Source organism: Tachyglossus aculeatus, chromosome 21 (genome assembly GCF_015852505.1).
Source record: "Tachyglossus aculeatus isolate mTacAcu1 chromosome 21, mTacAcu1.pri, whole genome shotgun sequence".
Taxonomy (NCBI): domain Eukaryota; kingdom Metazoa; phylum Chordata; class Mammalia; order Monotremata; family Tachyglossidae; genus Tachyglossus; species Tachyglossus aculeatus.
In genome coordinates this window covers 60162395-60178768 of record NC_052086.1, presented here as the reverse complement: position 1 = coordinate 60178768, position 16374 = coordinate 60162395, and the positions used below count along the sequence as shown (strand labels likewise).

At 48.8% G+C, this 16374-nt stretch overlaps 1 pseudogene; it reads right to left on the bottom strand.

Annotated features, from left to right (window-relative positions):
• Positions 1-16153, bottom strand: part of LOC119942140 — a 31615-nt pseudogene extending 15462 nt beyond the window's left edge.
• Positions 16154-16374: the final 221 nt, after the last annotated feature.

The following is a 16374-nucleotide window of genomic DNA, read 5'->3' as shown; positions in this document are numbered from 1 at the left end:
AGTTTTATAGTCACATCGTAAATTTGTAGAGCCTTTTTCTATTTCTACATAAATATATTTTATCTTCGCAACATCCCTATAAAGGGAAGGCGAGGCAACTACAATTATGCCCGTTTTACGGATGAGGGGCAAGAAAGGCACAGCGAGGTTATGTGACTTCCTTGAGGTCACATGGTCAGCCAGTGGCAGAGCTGCAACTGGAGTCCAAGGATCCTATCAAGTCCATGCTTTTTGCACTGGCCCACACTGCTTCTCTCTTTATAGGGCTAGGTCTACACAATTGCAAAGGGAGGGAAGAGCAAGGGTAGGCCTGGACGGGCAAGAGAGCTCTCGGGTCGATCAGAACAGCCTGTTTCTGACCATGCCCTCTAGGGTGGTGGCATCAGGAGGAAGACAAGGAGGGAGGGAGAGACCTTTATCTACCCATGGAGCCAAGCCTTGAGAAGCCACCCTGGGGTTTGGGGCGAGAAGAGAAGTCAGAGAAGAGATTACCTTCATAAAGGTAAGGGTGCCCATTCTCACCATGATAACTCTTGTTGTGAAGATAATTCAGAAATGTCCACACGGTTTCCTTCTGCACTGCCATTTTGGAAACCAAAGAAAGGTCTGCGTAGCTCTGCTGCTTCTTGCCTGAGAAAATCCAAAGCCCCTAATAGTTCTGTCTCTTGGGATACATACCCATCTTTCCTTAGCTTCCCCACACACCTCCAACTCTCCAAAAGACCCTTGCAGAGAGGAAAGCTTATTCAGAAATGAACAGTTCTGCACTAATCAAAATACAAGGTAAAATATATGGGTGCCTAGAAATCAAAATGGGAAACAGAGATGTGGAAGCCTTGATGGTGTCCGGCCCACACAGCTTTCAAGTCATCTCATTCCCTCCCTGGGAGTAGTGAGTCTGGAAGGGCAGGCACCAACAGAGACCACCAACTTCCCAAGTAAGTGTCCTAAAGGGTCAATGCCATGTCGAGCATTGTCACTTACTTCCTGGAATTCCCTCCCCAGACCCAGATCCTCTCCGGCAGTAGCAGTCACGGTATATGAACATCCACTGGGTACAGTGAGCCGTACTGAGCACTTGGGAAGTTCAGAACAGAGAAGTGACATGGTCTCTACCCACAAGGGGCTTCAGATTGGATGACTCTCCTCTCCTGCAGCACCAATCCCTAAAGCCCATGGCAGGAAGGATGGGTGATATGGGAGCTGAGCACCTCCACTGAGGGGAGCCTGGGTGGTACCGACCCAGAGAAAGATGGTTAGTGGGATGAGGGAAGGGGCAGAAGGGCGAGTCTTTTTAACCCAATAGGAACTTTTGAAGAAGGAAGGTACTGGTGCTGCTGCCCGGATTATCTTTGTCCAGAAACGCTCTGGGCATATTACTCCCCTCCTCAAAAATCTCCAGTGGCTAAAAATCAATCTGCGCCTCAGGCAGAAACTCCTCACCCTGGACTTCAAGGTTCTCCATCACCTCGCCCCCTCCTACCTCACCTCCCTTCTCTCCTACAGCCCAGCCCGCACCCTCCGCTCCTCCACTGCTAATCTCCTCACCGTGCCTCATTCTCGCCTGTCCCGCCATCGGCCTCCGGCCCACGTCATCCCCCGGGCCTGGAATGCCCTCCCTCTGCCCATCCACCAAGCTAGCTCTCTTCCTCCCTTCAAGGCCCTACTGAGAGCTCACCTACTCCAGGAGGCCTTCCCAGACTGAGCCCCTTCCTTCCCCTCCCCCTCGTCCCCCTCTCCATCCCCCCATCTTACCTCCTTCCCTTCCCCACAGCACCTGTATATATGTATATGTTTGTACATATTTATTACTCTATTTTAGTTGTACATATCTATTCTATTTATTTTATTTTGTTAGTATGTTTGGTTTTGTTCTCTGTCTCCCCCTTTTAGACTGTGAGCCCACTGTTGGGTAGGGACTGTCTCTATATGTTGCCAATTTGTACTTCCCAAGCGCTTAGTACAGTGCTCTGCACACAGTAAGTGCTCAATAAATACGATTGATGATGATGATTGATGGTGGTGGGGCGATAAGGGTATGGCCGGACCTACCTGAGTGCCCAAATCTCATCAACCAGGTCTCTATTGCCAGGAGAACGGATGACCCGGGCTCAGTACAGTTGTTGGCGCAACTCGCGTTTGGGGCTGTGCTTCATCACGGCTTCGTAGCTGGGAGCATCCAGGGTTGCTCGCCACGGACCGGCGTCGGGGTCGGGGCTGCTGGGAGGGAATCAGGGAGGGGGAGAAAGGACACCCCAGCAGGAGCTGGCTCGAGAGGCTCCATTTCCCCCAGGCAACCCTGTGATGTCTTGGGCAGAGCCTGTCGGAGAAACCTAAGATGCTGCGGTGCCACTGAAAGCTGGGGAGCAGTTTGGGAAGAAGCCCCCGGCTCCTGGGCATTTAGGAGTCCGAGCATCAGCACCGCACGCCTGAGGGAAAATTAACTCTTTACCCAAAATCATATATGGTTTCTTGGGGCTTTGCTTGTCATGTGAGGAAAACAACTAACTCTCCCAGGTGAGTAGATCCTCAGGCTTCTAAGGAAACACAGGGAGGGAGAACTCAAGGATACTACCCCTTTTCCTCATCCTAACAATTACAGTAAGAATCCTTTAGGTCTTTGGAAATGCTTTAGGGTGTAGTGGAAAGAGTAAGGGATTAGGAGTCGGGAGACCCTGGATATAGTCCCAACACTGCCACTTCCCTGCTGTGTGACCTTGGGCAAGTCATTTCACCATCCTGTGCCTCAGTTTCCTCATCTGTAAAATGGGGATGTAACTTGCTCTTCCTACCTTTTAGCCTGTGAAGCCCATGTGGAGCAGGGTCTGTGTCCCCTTTGATTATCCTGCATTTGCCCCAGTGAGTAGTACGTGCTTAAAAATATCATTATTATTATTATTATAACCTGGCTCCAAATAAAAAAATACATAAAACCCGCTCACCGATCCTACCTTTGGTTGGTCCCAGCCACAGCATTGGTGGCCAGTACCATGCGAGCAAATGTGGGGAGCCCCTCCACGCTGTCAATGTCTCTAGGCAGCAGTGAGAAGGCTTTGGTGGCATCCAAGACCCTGTATCTGGAAGAGATGAATTGAGTTTGCCATGAGGTGCCCAGGGAAACAGACATACCCACAGGCCGGGCAAGGCTCTGGGGCTGCAGTTATAACCACCTCAGTCAATCAATCAAATGTATTTACTGAGTGTTTACTGTGGGCCGGGCACTGTACTAGGCATTTGGGAAGGGTACAGTATAATAGACATGATAGATCCGTTCCCTGCCCTCAAGGAGCTTACAGTCTAGAGGAACCTCGTTCGGGTCTTACCATTCACTAAGGAAACCAAGGCCCTGCTGCTGTTGAAAGACTAAGGCTATGTGTGAGGCCACTTGGAAATGGCTGGGAGGGATGGGCCCAACCCCCAAATCACCGGCCAAAACATCCGTGTTCTCTTTAGCATCCCCCAGGCTGCCTTGAGGGGTTAGCATCCTAGCCTAATCAACCTGAGGCGATATGGGACCATATTATTTGGAAAGTTAAGAGTGTAGTGTGCCTGGGGACCCAAAACATGGAGAGGCCAGGAGGAGGTTGAATCCGCTTATTTTGAATCTCTCGATTTGAACTATATTCCTCCTGGCTTGCTTATTTTGTTGAAATCAAAGATCTGTCTCCATGGAAACCTCTTGGCAAAGCCAGCCCGCACAGAGGCTATAAACTGTCAGCTCCTGATTACCATTTCTCCAACGAAGACCTGGAGATGAGACAGAGAAGCAGAGAGGATGGGTACCAGTGTGTGCCTGGTGTGTGGGAAGGTGGAGAACGTAGCTGAGGGTTTATGCTAATCTGCATGGGAGGCAGGTGAGCAGACAGAGGCCTCTGAGTAACCCCTGTCTGGCTGTGTGCCTAATTCCTGGGGCCACGGGTTTCGCAAAAAAGCCCGAGGATTGGAAGAGACAGGCTGAGGGGTGTCCTTGTGGTCGAGGTGAGACATTCAGAGGTTATTGATACATAAACTCGATATTCCAATGCTGGTGTCCATTGAAGGCCGGAACTGCCACAGATTCAGCATCCTCTCAGCCACTGGGAGACCCTCTTCTTCCATTTCTAGGCCTCTCCTGACCAAGGAGTCACTTTGGCACGGTCTGGGAACACTGGGTAGGAGAGCTCCCCTGCTTCGCCCAGGTCTGCCAGTGCGTCTGGGGCCCCCCGGGTTAGGCAGCGAGATGGCCCATAGTCACGTACACAAAGGTGGTGGAGAGGTTGGTGAGTCTCAGGCTGACGGCGTTGAACCGCTCTCTGTGTGGCCGGGCCAGCTCGGCACCTATCTGGTGGGCGGCCCTCAGGAACCCAGCCAGGATCCGGCGCTGGGCCTCGACCAGCCCAGGGAGTCGGCTCAGCTCCCGACAGCCAGGGCAACGTTTGGGGTTACAAAGGAGGTTACAGTGAATTCTGGAAGCTATCACCAATGATGATGATGGTATTTGTTAAGCGCTTACTATGTGCCGAGTACTGTTCTAAGAACTGGGACAGATACGAGGTTATCAGATTGTCCCACATGGAGCTCATAGTCTTAATCCCCATTTTCAGGTGAGGTAACTGAGGCAGAGAGAAGTGACTTGCCCAAAGTCACACAGCTGACAAGTGGTGGAGCCGGAATTAGAACCCACAACCTCTGACTCCGAAGCCTGTGCTCTTTTCCACTAAGCCACGCTGCTCACAAAGCTTCAGTCACAGCCCACAACCCAGCTTGGTGAGGCAACCCATTCTTTAAAATCAAGCCAAAAGAACGCCTGGGTTTTAAGTGTCAATTTCTTTCCGAATGGGCCCTCCTCTATGTACTGTGATCCTTGGATCCAGAGAAACCAGACTTTAGTGAAGTCAGTCTAATGATCTGGGAACAGGATACAGTGCCCGGTTCAAAAATACCATGAAATAGCCCTGAGAGACAGGAACCGCTCAGGTGGAATTGAAGGGGATCTCATTGGCTACTAAGTGCTCAAGTGGAGATTAATTAAGCACTTAGTACAGTGCTCTGCACGTAGTAATCATTCAATAAATGCCATTGATTGATTGATCAGTACAGTTCTTGCTAGTGCTGGGGCCCGGCCCAAACTGAGCTGGGTCTCTGGGGACTCTTCCTGAGGTAATCCCCATCCCAACACCCCCCACTTCTCCAACATCATAATAGCAAGGCTCCCAAGAACAAGGGCAGGAGACCGGAGCTTTTGGCTAACACACTGGAGTAGCCAGAGGAAAGAGCAGCCTTTCCGTTCTGGAGAGCCGAAATCATCATCGTGGTAATTATTGAACATGACATCAGGTGCTTGAGGGCATATAATAAAAAATAGAAGACACGGTCCCTACCCAGAAGAGTTTACAACCTAATGGGGGAGACAGCAAGGACAGTACAAACACGAACACACACACTCTCTCTCCCCTGCAAATAGGAACAAAAGGGGAAATGTATAAACCCTTTGTCTCATCCAAAATGTGGCAACATCTCAACAGAGCCTCCTAAAGTGCCAGTCCATTACCCCACTGCAACCTCTACCTCTCACACGGTCACATTCGTTCCCCCCGGGCTGCAGTGATGACTGGCCATCAGAGCAGCATCATACAATGTTAGAGTTCAGACAAACCCCGCTGAGACTTTGACCTGAGGATATGAAGCAGTTTCAGTTTGGAGAACGGAACCGGTAGGGACCCAGTACATGCCATCCCCAAGTTCCCACCGAGGACCAATATCCACTCTGACCATCCTCACTACCCCATCTGTTGCCATTAGAATCCAGTGACTCAACACCCACTAAGGGCTTTTGGCCTAAGAGTTGAGTCCTGTTTCATTGGATTTACTATGCCTCTGATGTGCTTTGCTCCTTCCCACACCCAAAGAGTTGTTTGGGTCTTTGCATAAATTAGGAGTCAGTCCCTGCAAGTTAACTGTGTAAAAAGAGGTCGCTTTGGAGTAGAGGGGATGCAGAGATGAGGGGGAAAAGGAGCGTTTCAGATAGCTTTTTACAATAAAGCTGGAGTACAATTTGTGCTCAAAGGAACTGAGCAGAAGAGCCCAGCAGACTCAGAAAATGCTGAGTTTCGAAATGTCTTTCATTCAGATTTGCGGTGCGGCGTTTGCAAAGACCCAGGTGCAAATACAGCCTAGGTCCCGGACAAAATGAATCCAAGGTTCCACCACTAATCTCCCAGCAGGTCAGCTCTACCCAACAGTCCCAGAAAGCTGGGCAGGGCTACGACATTTCCAGACCCAGAATCGTCCCAGCTGGCAGGGCAGTCAATAATAATAATAATGTTGGTATTTGTTAAGCGCTTACTATGTGCAAAGCACTGTTCTAAGCGCTGGGGGGAACACAAGGATATGAGGTTGTCCCATGTGGGGCTCACAGTCTTAATCCCCATTTTACAGATGAGGGAACTGAGGCACAGAGAAGTGAAGTGACTTGCCCAAGGTCACACAGCAGATATGTGGGGGAGGTGGGATTCGAACCCATGACCTCTGACTCCCAAGCCTGCACTCTTTCCACTGATCCACGCTGCTGCTAATTCTCAGTCAATCAATGGGACGTACCAGTATTGGAATACCACGGTGCTTTTCCCAAGACGTCCTTTTTTTATTAAAATGATTTAATTCTCGGTCAATCAATGGGACATACCAGTATGGGAATACCATGGTGCTTTTCCCAAGACGTCCTTTTTTTTATTAAAATGATTTAATTCTTGGTCAATCAACGAGACGTACCAGTATGGGAATATAGGCCAGAGAGTGGGGAGATGGTGCTGGGGCGACTGCCTATGGTGGGTTTCTGGCAAAGCTTGGTAAATTTCCCTGAGGATTTTCCCCAGGGCACGACTCCAAGGGAGAAAATCCCCAAGAACCAACTTTTAACTTTTAGAAGGCCCTTCATTTCCCCGCAGCCAATGATTGCCAGGGGTGAAGGAGCGGTGGGGACTGCTCCCTCGACGAGGAACTGTCAGGGATTCTCAAAGTGGGCTGAAGAGGAGCACGGGTCCAAAGGATGGCAGGAAAGACTAAGCAGGTCAGAGGCGCAGCATCTCATTAATTACATCATAGGGAGTCGCCAGCGACAGTGGCAGGCCGAGCAGGGAGCTAATGCAGCTTGCCATGATCCCGACACTGAGGATTCTGCAGAGATAATGCCCCAACCACCTCCACGGCTGTAGGAAACACAACTGATGCCTACTCTTCCTTTCCTCCCTGTACCCAGCTTGTAAGACATCAGGTTTCTTCACAGGCAACTTGTAAAAACACAAATGAAGCAAAGGAACTGTTCCCGCTGGGCCCCCTCTTGCCTGGGGTGGTCTCCAGGAGACTTGCTCTGGTTTAAGAAGTCTCTGAGGAAGCCCGGGGCAGGACTGTAATTAGACTGAACAGCAAGAGAGCCTCCCACTGGTCTAAATGGAAGGAGGGTGAAGTGAGCTTTGGCGAACAGTCCCACAGGCATTCTGACGCCCGGCTTCCTTCCTCAACCCCCAATCCTGGGCTCTTCCTGACCCTGCAGCCTGGAGAGGTGACTGCAAAGATGGGCTGCGGGCCAGCCCTACGGACCCAGCCGACCAGGCATGAGTACGACACACAGGTTTGACCTTTACCTGAAGAAAAAAGGGGGCGGGGGAGGAGAATTCCCTCCTGGGAATTCAATAACTATTCATATGTTTGCACTCACAGAGGGAAATCTGCCAGAACCCCTCCAACCTCAGTCTCCGAGACATGTCCTGTGCCAAGCCCCAGGATGGGACAGGGTGAATGTATTCCCATTTATAGCCCCTTTTCTCACCACAATTCAACTTCATCTGTTTCCTGGGAAGTGTTCCACCCCCACTTTATCCACAGACCCACTTCCCTCCTATCCCTTCTCACTTCTTCTACTGCTCTTCACCTTCAGTTCAGAGAACCTGCCTGCACCCAGCCCAGTTTCCCACGAAAAGGCACCAAAAGGAACTGAAAGGAAAAGGAGAATATATCCATCCATAAATACACTCTAACCTTTGGCCCAATTTCCATTACCTCCACCCTAATTTCTTGGAGGGCCAATACTTATTTTCACAGCTACAGTGGCCTCAGCTGCAGACTCCATAGGGTCCTAGGAATAAAGTTTGAAGGAAAAACAAGTTTTCAGCCCCACACTCACCCTCTTGGAAGAGCAGCATATTGATACATCCCACCACTGGCCGGCAGTACCAAGGAAAAGAGAAATCCTCAAGACTCACTTTAAAGGAGTTGTAGATGGGGAGGCTCTGAGCTATCTGCGTTGTGAGGTTCATCATGAGAGGCTGAACCTGAAAAAAATCCAAAAGAGGCAGCTAAGAACATGCTGGGTTGGAGAATGGGAAAGGTCCCTAAATGCAGCCAGGAGCCCACAGGAGAAAGAGAACGCTACACCCTGAATCCACATTCAACCCTCCATTTTCTCTGACAACAGGGACGAGCACCGAAACCCACAGGAAATCCTTAAACTTCATTCTAACCACTAGATTCACATTCCTTCCCCTCCAAACCTGTTTGGCAGAGTTGCAGACAAGTACCAAAATGTTTTTTTTTTCCCTTTGGGAATCTGTTAAGTGCTTACTACGTGTCAGGCACAGTACTAAGCACTGAGGCAGTTGCAAGCTAATCAGGTTGGACACATTCCATGTCCCACATGGGGCTCACAGTCTTTATTCTCATTTTACAGATGAGGTAGATGAGGCACAGAGAAGTGACTTCCCCAAGGTCACACAGCAGACCTTGGGAAGGGATTTAAGTGAGTTTCACCCCTTTAATCTGGGCAGAGGCCTTGGAGCGGTGAAATGAGCACCAAGAGAGAGAAGAGAAGGTAGGCCGCTGGAGAAGATGCATGCTAGATTAAGAGGTACTGGAAGATCAAGTGCTGTTAGCTGATGGATGGTCCCCAGTTCCACCTCCTTTCAGAGAAGCACTTTGAAAATAATCTGCTCAGTTCGTGTCTCTTGGAAACTGGTTTCTGTCCCTTTGGTCCACTCAATGAAACAAACCCATAGCCTCCCATCAAGCCTCCCTCTCCAGAAACATAGTTCGCGAACGTCCTCAGGACGAGAACGGAATTTATCAGCATAAGAATTTACGGGACCGGATCGTTCTGACAGAGAATTTCCTAAAAGGAGAGCCCGGGTGTTAGGTAGGCCTGAGCATCACGATCAAATGCCCTCAGCGCCATCCCGGGATCTTGCTGGGTTCATCTGCACTAATGAGTCAAGTTTCCCTCAGAGGAAAACTCTTGCAGCTTCTTGCTTCAGATGAGACCGGTGCCCAGCCTCTATATGCATGAACTAGAAGCACAGACATACCCGCCCTTCTCTTAACCTGCTGATGCGCTTCTCTGAGCTCAGGTGAGTTCTTCACCATCAGCAGGTGGTTCACAATCTGCCAGCTGTAGGAAATGGGGAATTCCAGCTTCTCCAATGGCTCCTCCACAGATTCCCAGGTCCCTGACCCATTTTCTTCAGGAAGCAATAAGGCAAAGAGTTCTGGGAGGCAGCTACCGGCCTGACCCCTCCCGGAAAAGCCCGGGTGGCTCTGATACCCAGTCTTCCGCAATCTGCCAGCCCTTCTGTGGAAGATTAAGATCATCCCAAAAACATACAGTTCCGGCCTATTTTTATTTTCCATTGTGCTACATGTTCTCCACTCAGATATGAAAATAGCTCATTTTTTTTTCTGTTACCGATCATTGTGTTCCAGAGGAAAGACAGTGTCATCACCGTTGGTGTCGGCATTGAGCTTAACTTCGCTCTGCTGACTTGGTTCGGATCGACATCTTTAGATATTGCTGCAAGCCCTGAACAGGTGTCTAAATGTTTATTGCTAACAGGTAATGCCCACAAAAAAATTTACCTTTTGGCAACTTTAAGGCCAAACGGGCAGTGAGTTAACAGAACTCGCTGAGCACCAACTGTTCTTAGGTGGTGTGGGGGTTTCGGAGGAAAGCAAGGCAGAGACGAATGCAGAATTCCAAACACAGACAATAAAAAATGAGAGTAATCCAAAGGCCCAGATTAACAGGAAAAACAGCTTCGGAAGGAAACGCGGCCTTTCGCCGCACCCTGGAATAAAGTACTGCAGGCGCCTGATTGAAGCTCGGATGCTGCTGTGAATACTAATTATTCCTTACAAAGCTGGGCAGTCAGGCCTGGGATGGGCACTCTACCAACTCAACCAGGCCCTTTCCTCCAAAGTGACTCACAAATGTCCACCTCCCTGGCTAATCCTGCTGTTGGCTGGGGGCGGGAGGGGAGTGTTTTGGAGCCCTCCTTTAGGCAACAACTCTGCAAGGACCAGAAACTTTCAATTCATTCAATTGTATTTATTGAGTGCTTACTGTGTGCAAAGTGCTGTACTAAGCACTTGGGAGAGTACAATACAACAGACACATGCCCTGCCCACAACGAGCTCACAGTCTGGAGGGGGATAGATATTGATATACATAAATAAATGAATTACAGATATATATACGTGTGCTGTGGGGATAAGAGGGAGGATGAACGAAAGTCAGGGTGACGCAGAAGGGAGTGGGAGAAGAGGAGAGTGGGGCTTAGTCAGGGGAGGCTTCTTGGAGAAGATGTGCCTTCAATAAGGCTTTGAAGTGGGGGAGAGAAATTATCCGTTTGATATGAGGAGGGAAGGCATTCCAGGCCAGAGGCGGGATGTGGACGAGAGGTCGGCAGTGAGATGGATGAGATCAAAGTACAGTGAGGAGATTGGGATTAGAGGAAGGAAGAGTGCAGGCTGGGTTGTAGTAGGAGAGTTGCGAAGAGAGGCAGGAGGGGGCAAGGGGGTTGATTGAATGTTTTAAAGCCAAAGATGAGGAGATTTTGTTTGATGGGGAGGTGGATGGGCAGCCACTGGAGTTTCTTGAGGAGTGGGGAAACATGGTCTGAATATTTCTGAAGGAAAATGATCTGGGCAGCAGAATGGAGTATGGACTCCAGTGGGGAGAGACAGGAGGCAGGGAGGTCGGCAAGGAGGCTATTCTAGGTCCACCCCAGGCCTACCTCAGGTCTAGCCCAAGTACCACGCCAAACTGGCAGTGAATCTGAGCTCAGCCAGATTCATTAAAGGCGGGTCCAAGCCTCCCTTCTTGACGGGGAGGCTGCTGTCAGGGTGCATTTGCCTTGGAGACAAGCACAGGCAGGAGAGGCTGCACAGTAATAATAATAATAATTGCGGTATTTGTTAAGCGCTTACTGTGTGCCAGACACTGTACTGGGTGGATACAAGCAAATAGGGTTGGGCACAGTCCCTGTCCCACATGGGGCTCCCAGTCTCAATCCCCATTTTACAGATGAGGGAACTGAGGCGCAGAAAAGTGAAGTGACTTGCTCAAGGTCACACAGCAGACGAGTGGAGGAGCCGGGATTAGAACCCACAACCTTCTGAGTCCCAGGCCTGTTCTCTATCCACTAAGCCATGCTTCTTCTCCTACCTAGCCTGCTAGGCTACCTGCTTTTCTCAGACACCCTAGAGGCCTGAAACTGGGGAGCTATGGGAGGCATTTGAAACTACCTCACCCGAGGCAGTCCAGCTTCGGGCATGCTCTACGTGGCCCTTCATGATCAGGTTCTATGGGCTGGGACTGGCCTATCCAAGGCTTTATTTTTTTGTTTCTCAATCAATCAATCAATCAATCGTATTTATTGAGCGCTTACTGTGTGCAGAGCACTGTACTAAGCGCTTGGGAAGTACAAGTTGGCAACATAGAGAGACAGTCCCTACCCAACAGTGGGCTCACAGTCTAAAAGGGGGAGACAGAAAACAAAACCAAACATACTAACAGAATAAAATAAATAGAATAGATATGTACAAGTAAAATAGAGTAATAAATATGTACAAACATGTATACAGGTGCTGTGGGGAAGGGAAGGAGGTAAGATGGGGGGGATGGAGAGGGGGAAGAGGGGGAGAGGAAGGAAGGGGCTCAGTCTGGGAAGGCCTCCTGGAGGAGGTGAGCTCTCAGTAGGGCCTTGAAGGGAAAGGCCCTCTCAGCCCTACTCACTTCCTCAAGGGTATTTAGAGAGCACTTACTGTGTGCAGAGCACTCACTGTGTGCAGAGCACTCACCTAAGCACGTGGGAGAGTATAATGCAATAGAGTTGGTAGATCCTGCTCTCAGGGAGCTTAGAGTCTAGTGGAGTGTACCGTAGTGCAGTCCTATAACAAATATTGTTGAATGGTCCTCTGCTGCACTCACTCCAGCCCAGCCCAACTCCAAGCAGCAAGACTTCTCCTCTAGATACTCTCTGCAAAAGCTCTGAAACAACCCTACCCAAGTATTGAATGGATAGAAATTCTTTTTCTCCGTCAGGTCATTTCGGATAGGCCCACACCACCTCCCTTGCCCCCCGAAAGGGGAGCAGGGCAATTCTCACAAAGCCAAACCCCCAATATGAAACTAAAACAGCCTAGAGGAACCATTTCTTTCCATGCCTCGGGGCCAGGCCTGGAATTCTCTGCACATTAATTCTGCTCCCAACCATCACAAGGGGCCAAATGTTTCCTCCCTCGCTTGTTATCGGAACTCATCTGTGAGATCCATATATTCAGAGGGGGATTTGGTCTCGGCTTTGGCGAGTCTGGCACCTTTGACGAATACACCTTCCCTGTTGTGGGTATGTGTGAAGGAGAATGGAGGGTGCTGAGAGGTATAAGCTATCCAGAGGGTTAAGGTCAGGACACAAGCTTTTCCAATTTAAACTTGCTAAATTGGCAGAACTGAAAGGTCAGGGAGAAGATGTCATTACAGGCTTAAAAAGTAATTACTATTTCAATTGTTCAAGTCCCTTCCGATTTACAGCAGTGGGCTAGAGGAACCCCTGCGGCTTCTCTAAAGATTGTTTCCCTTCATTTCTCTGAAATCAAAGCCTTTCCGGAGCCCTTGCATTTTTCCTCACCTCCCACAAAAGTAAACACTAAGAGCAGTGCACACTAATCACTGATATACCCAGGAGCTGGGACAGGGCAGGAATTACAGATATATAATTTCTCTGTATTAAAGTCTGTCTCCCCCTCTAGACTGTAAGCTCCTTATGGGCAGGGAATGTATCTGTTTATTGTTATATAGTACTCTTCCAAGCACTTAGTACAGTGCTCCGCACTCAGACAGTGATCAATAAATACGGCTGAATGAATGAATGAATGAATGAAAGGAAAGACTGGAGGAGTCAGAGACAAAGTCAAGGGATATTTGAAAAACAGAAAGAAAACAATTGGCGTGAAAGATTCTTTTCCCCAGAGTTGAGAGAAAGAAAGGTGGACTTGGAAAAATGGCATAACATAAGGGGCTTGAGTAATGATTGCGCCATGCACAGTTACGATGACAAAACCTCCTATCCAGAGTCAGCGGCAGAGTGAGTATGACTCAATACATTATGGTATTTGAAAAGCGCCCGCTATGTTACAGATGCTGTTTGAAGCACTGGGGAAGGCGCAAGATGATCAGGATGGACAAAGTACCTGTTCTACACGAGGCTCACGGTGTAAATAGGAAAAACAGGCATCGACTACCTGACTTTGCTACTTCACACAGTGGTGGACATAGTCAACTCCGCCAGCGGGAGGGGAGAGGCCGAAAGGAGAAAGAAAGAAATCTTCTCACTGATCTGTAGGGACCAGGGAATCGGGAATTGGCTCCAAGAGAAGGGGGTGACCTGAAGGTGATGTCTGAGTTATTACTTTCCGGGAGAGACGGGGAGACCCTGGATTTACTCCCACCCTCCCATTGCTTTATCAAACGGCCAAGACAACTGCCCACAGTGACCACTCAGGATAGGTGGGCAGTTTGTGAGGTCAAAGAAAGGAAGCCACGCTCAAAAACGTAAAACCCAACTCGAAAATTTGATGTTTTGACGCCTCTGCCTCTAATTCAGCCGATGACTTTGGGCAAGTCACCCAACCTCCTTCATTCGTTCATTCAATCGTATTTACTGAGCATTTACTGTGTGCAGAGCACTTTACTAAGCACAATTCAGCAACAGAGACAATCCCTGCCCAACAGCAGATTCACAGTCTAAAAGGGGAGAGAGAGACATCAAAACACGTAGACAGGCATCAATATAAATAAATAGAATTATAGATATATACACATCATGAACAAAATAAATAGAATAATATGAACATATATACACAAGTGACATCCGTCCTCTCCTCAAGAGCCTTCTGTAGTTGCCCATATACAAACAGAAACTACTTACCATCGGCTTTAAAGGACTCAATCAGCTCAGCCCCACCTTACCTCACTAATTTTCTACTACAACCCAGTCCGCACACTTTACTCCTCTAACAAGTCACCGTACCTTGATCCTTGATCTTGTCTATGTCATCATCATCATCATCATCAATCGTATTTATTGAGCGCTTACTGTGTGCAGAGCACTGTACTAAGCGCTTGGGAAGTACCAATTGGCAACATATAGAGACAGTCCCTACCCAACAGTGGGCTCCCAGTCTAAAAGGGGGAGACAGAGAACAAAACCAAACATACTAACAAAATAAAATAAATAGAATAGATATGTACAAGTAAAATAAATAAATAAATAGAGTAATAAATATGTACAAACATATATACAGGTGCTGTGGGAAAGGGAAGGAGGTAAGATGTCATCTATAATTGAGAGCTGTAGCATGCTAGCCTTCAGGTGACGGCAGCAGAGAGAAAAATAATTCACTAGGCAGACCCTCAGTCTCCAGGTACCCAGTCTCCCACACTTCTAAAGAATAAGAAAAAACGGAGGTCTGCTTTGAGACCCTCCTTTGGAAGGGCGACAAGCTGTCATTAAAAGCACCACAGACCAACAGACTGACAAATCAGAGTGGCACACGGCCAAAGCTGCCCACCTGTCCCAAGTAAATGTGCTCCATAGTCTTCCAGCGCCTTCTGAAGCTCCTTGGCAGCCTGCAGGATCCCAGGAACGACGGGAGCTGGCCTAATTCACGGAAAAGCGAGGGGGACCGGAGACATCAAGAAGTGGGTTGGGTTCCGGTTCCAGAGCAGGGAGCTCATCCAAAAGCAGCCCTCCCCTAAGAGAAAACCAGAAAGGGGACAGTTACCCAAACGACTGTAGGCCACACACAAAATATCCATCCTTTAAATACAACCCGACTCACCTGATTGGAAAAATGCAAGGAGAAAATGAAAGAACTCTACCTTCCAAAAGACAAGAGCATCCATTTCCAAAGCAAAAAGAGGGCAGCTGCCAGGAGGCCCCACCTGCAATCAAAATCCAAAGATCAAACATCAGGGACCACTGAAATATTAATAACAATAATGATGGTATTTGTTAAGCACTTACTATGTGCCAGGCACTGTGCTAAGCGCCGGGGTGAAACCAAGCAAATTGAGTTGGGCACAGTTTCTGTCTCACGTGGGGCTCACAGTCTCAATCCCCCTTTTGCAGATGAGGTAACAGAGGCACAAAGAAGCAAAGTGATTTGCCCAAGGTCACACAGCAGACAAGAAGCGGAGTCAGGATTAGAACGCATGACCTCTGATTCCCAGGCCCATGCTCTATCATTCATTCATTCAATCGTATTTATAGAGCACTTACTGTGTGCAGAGCACTGTACTAAGCGCTTGGGAAGTACAAATTGGCAACATATAGAGACGGTCCCTACCCAACAGTGGGCTCACATCCACTATGCACCCCTTTACATCTTCATCCACCTACTTTCCTAACTCCCTCAACCGAGGACGTGGCACAATGCACGGCCCCGAGCAAAGCCAGAAGACTTTTTGAGTGGGTCCAGGGCAGAAGACAAATGATTTCCCAGGCCAAAATCTCCTCTTTTTCAACTCCCCAGGGTACACCTGGGTGATTCATTCATTCAGTCATATTTATTGAGCGCTTACTGTGTGCAGAGCACTGTACTAAGCGCTTGGGAAGTACAAATCGGCAACATATAGAGACAGTCCCTACCCAACAACAGGCTCACAATCTAGAAGGGGGAGACAGACAACAAAACAAGTAGACAATCAATCAATCGTATTTATTGAGCGCTTACTGTGTGCAGAGCACTGTACTAAGCCCTTGGGAAGTACAAATTGGCAACATATAGAGATGGTCCCTACCCAACAGTGGGCTCACATCCACTATGCACCCCTTTACATCTTCATCCACCTACTTTCCTAACTCCCTCAACCGAGGACGTGGCACAATGCACGGCCCCGAGCAAAGCCAGAAGACTTTTTGAGTGGGTCCAGGGCAGAAGACAAATGATTTCCCAGGCCAAAATCTCCTCTTTTTCAACTCCCCAGGGTACACCTGGGTGATTCATTCATTCAGTCATATTTATTGAGCACTTACTGTGTGCAGAGCACTGTACTAAGCGCTTGGG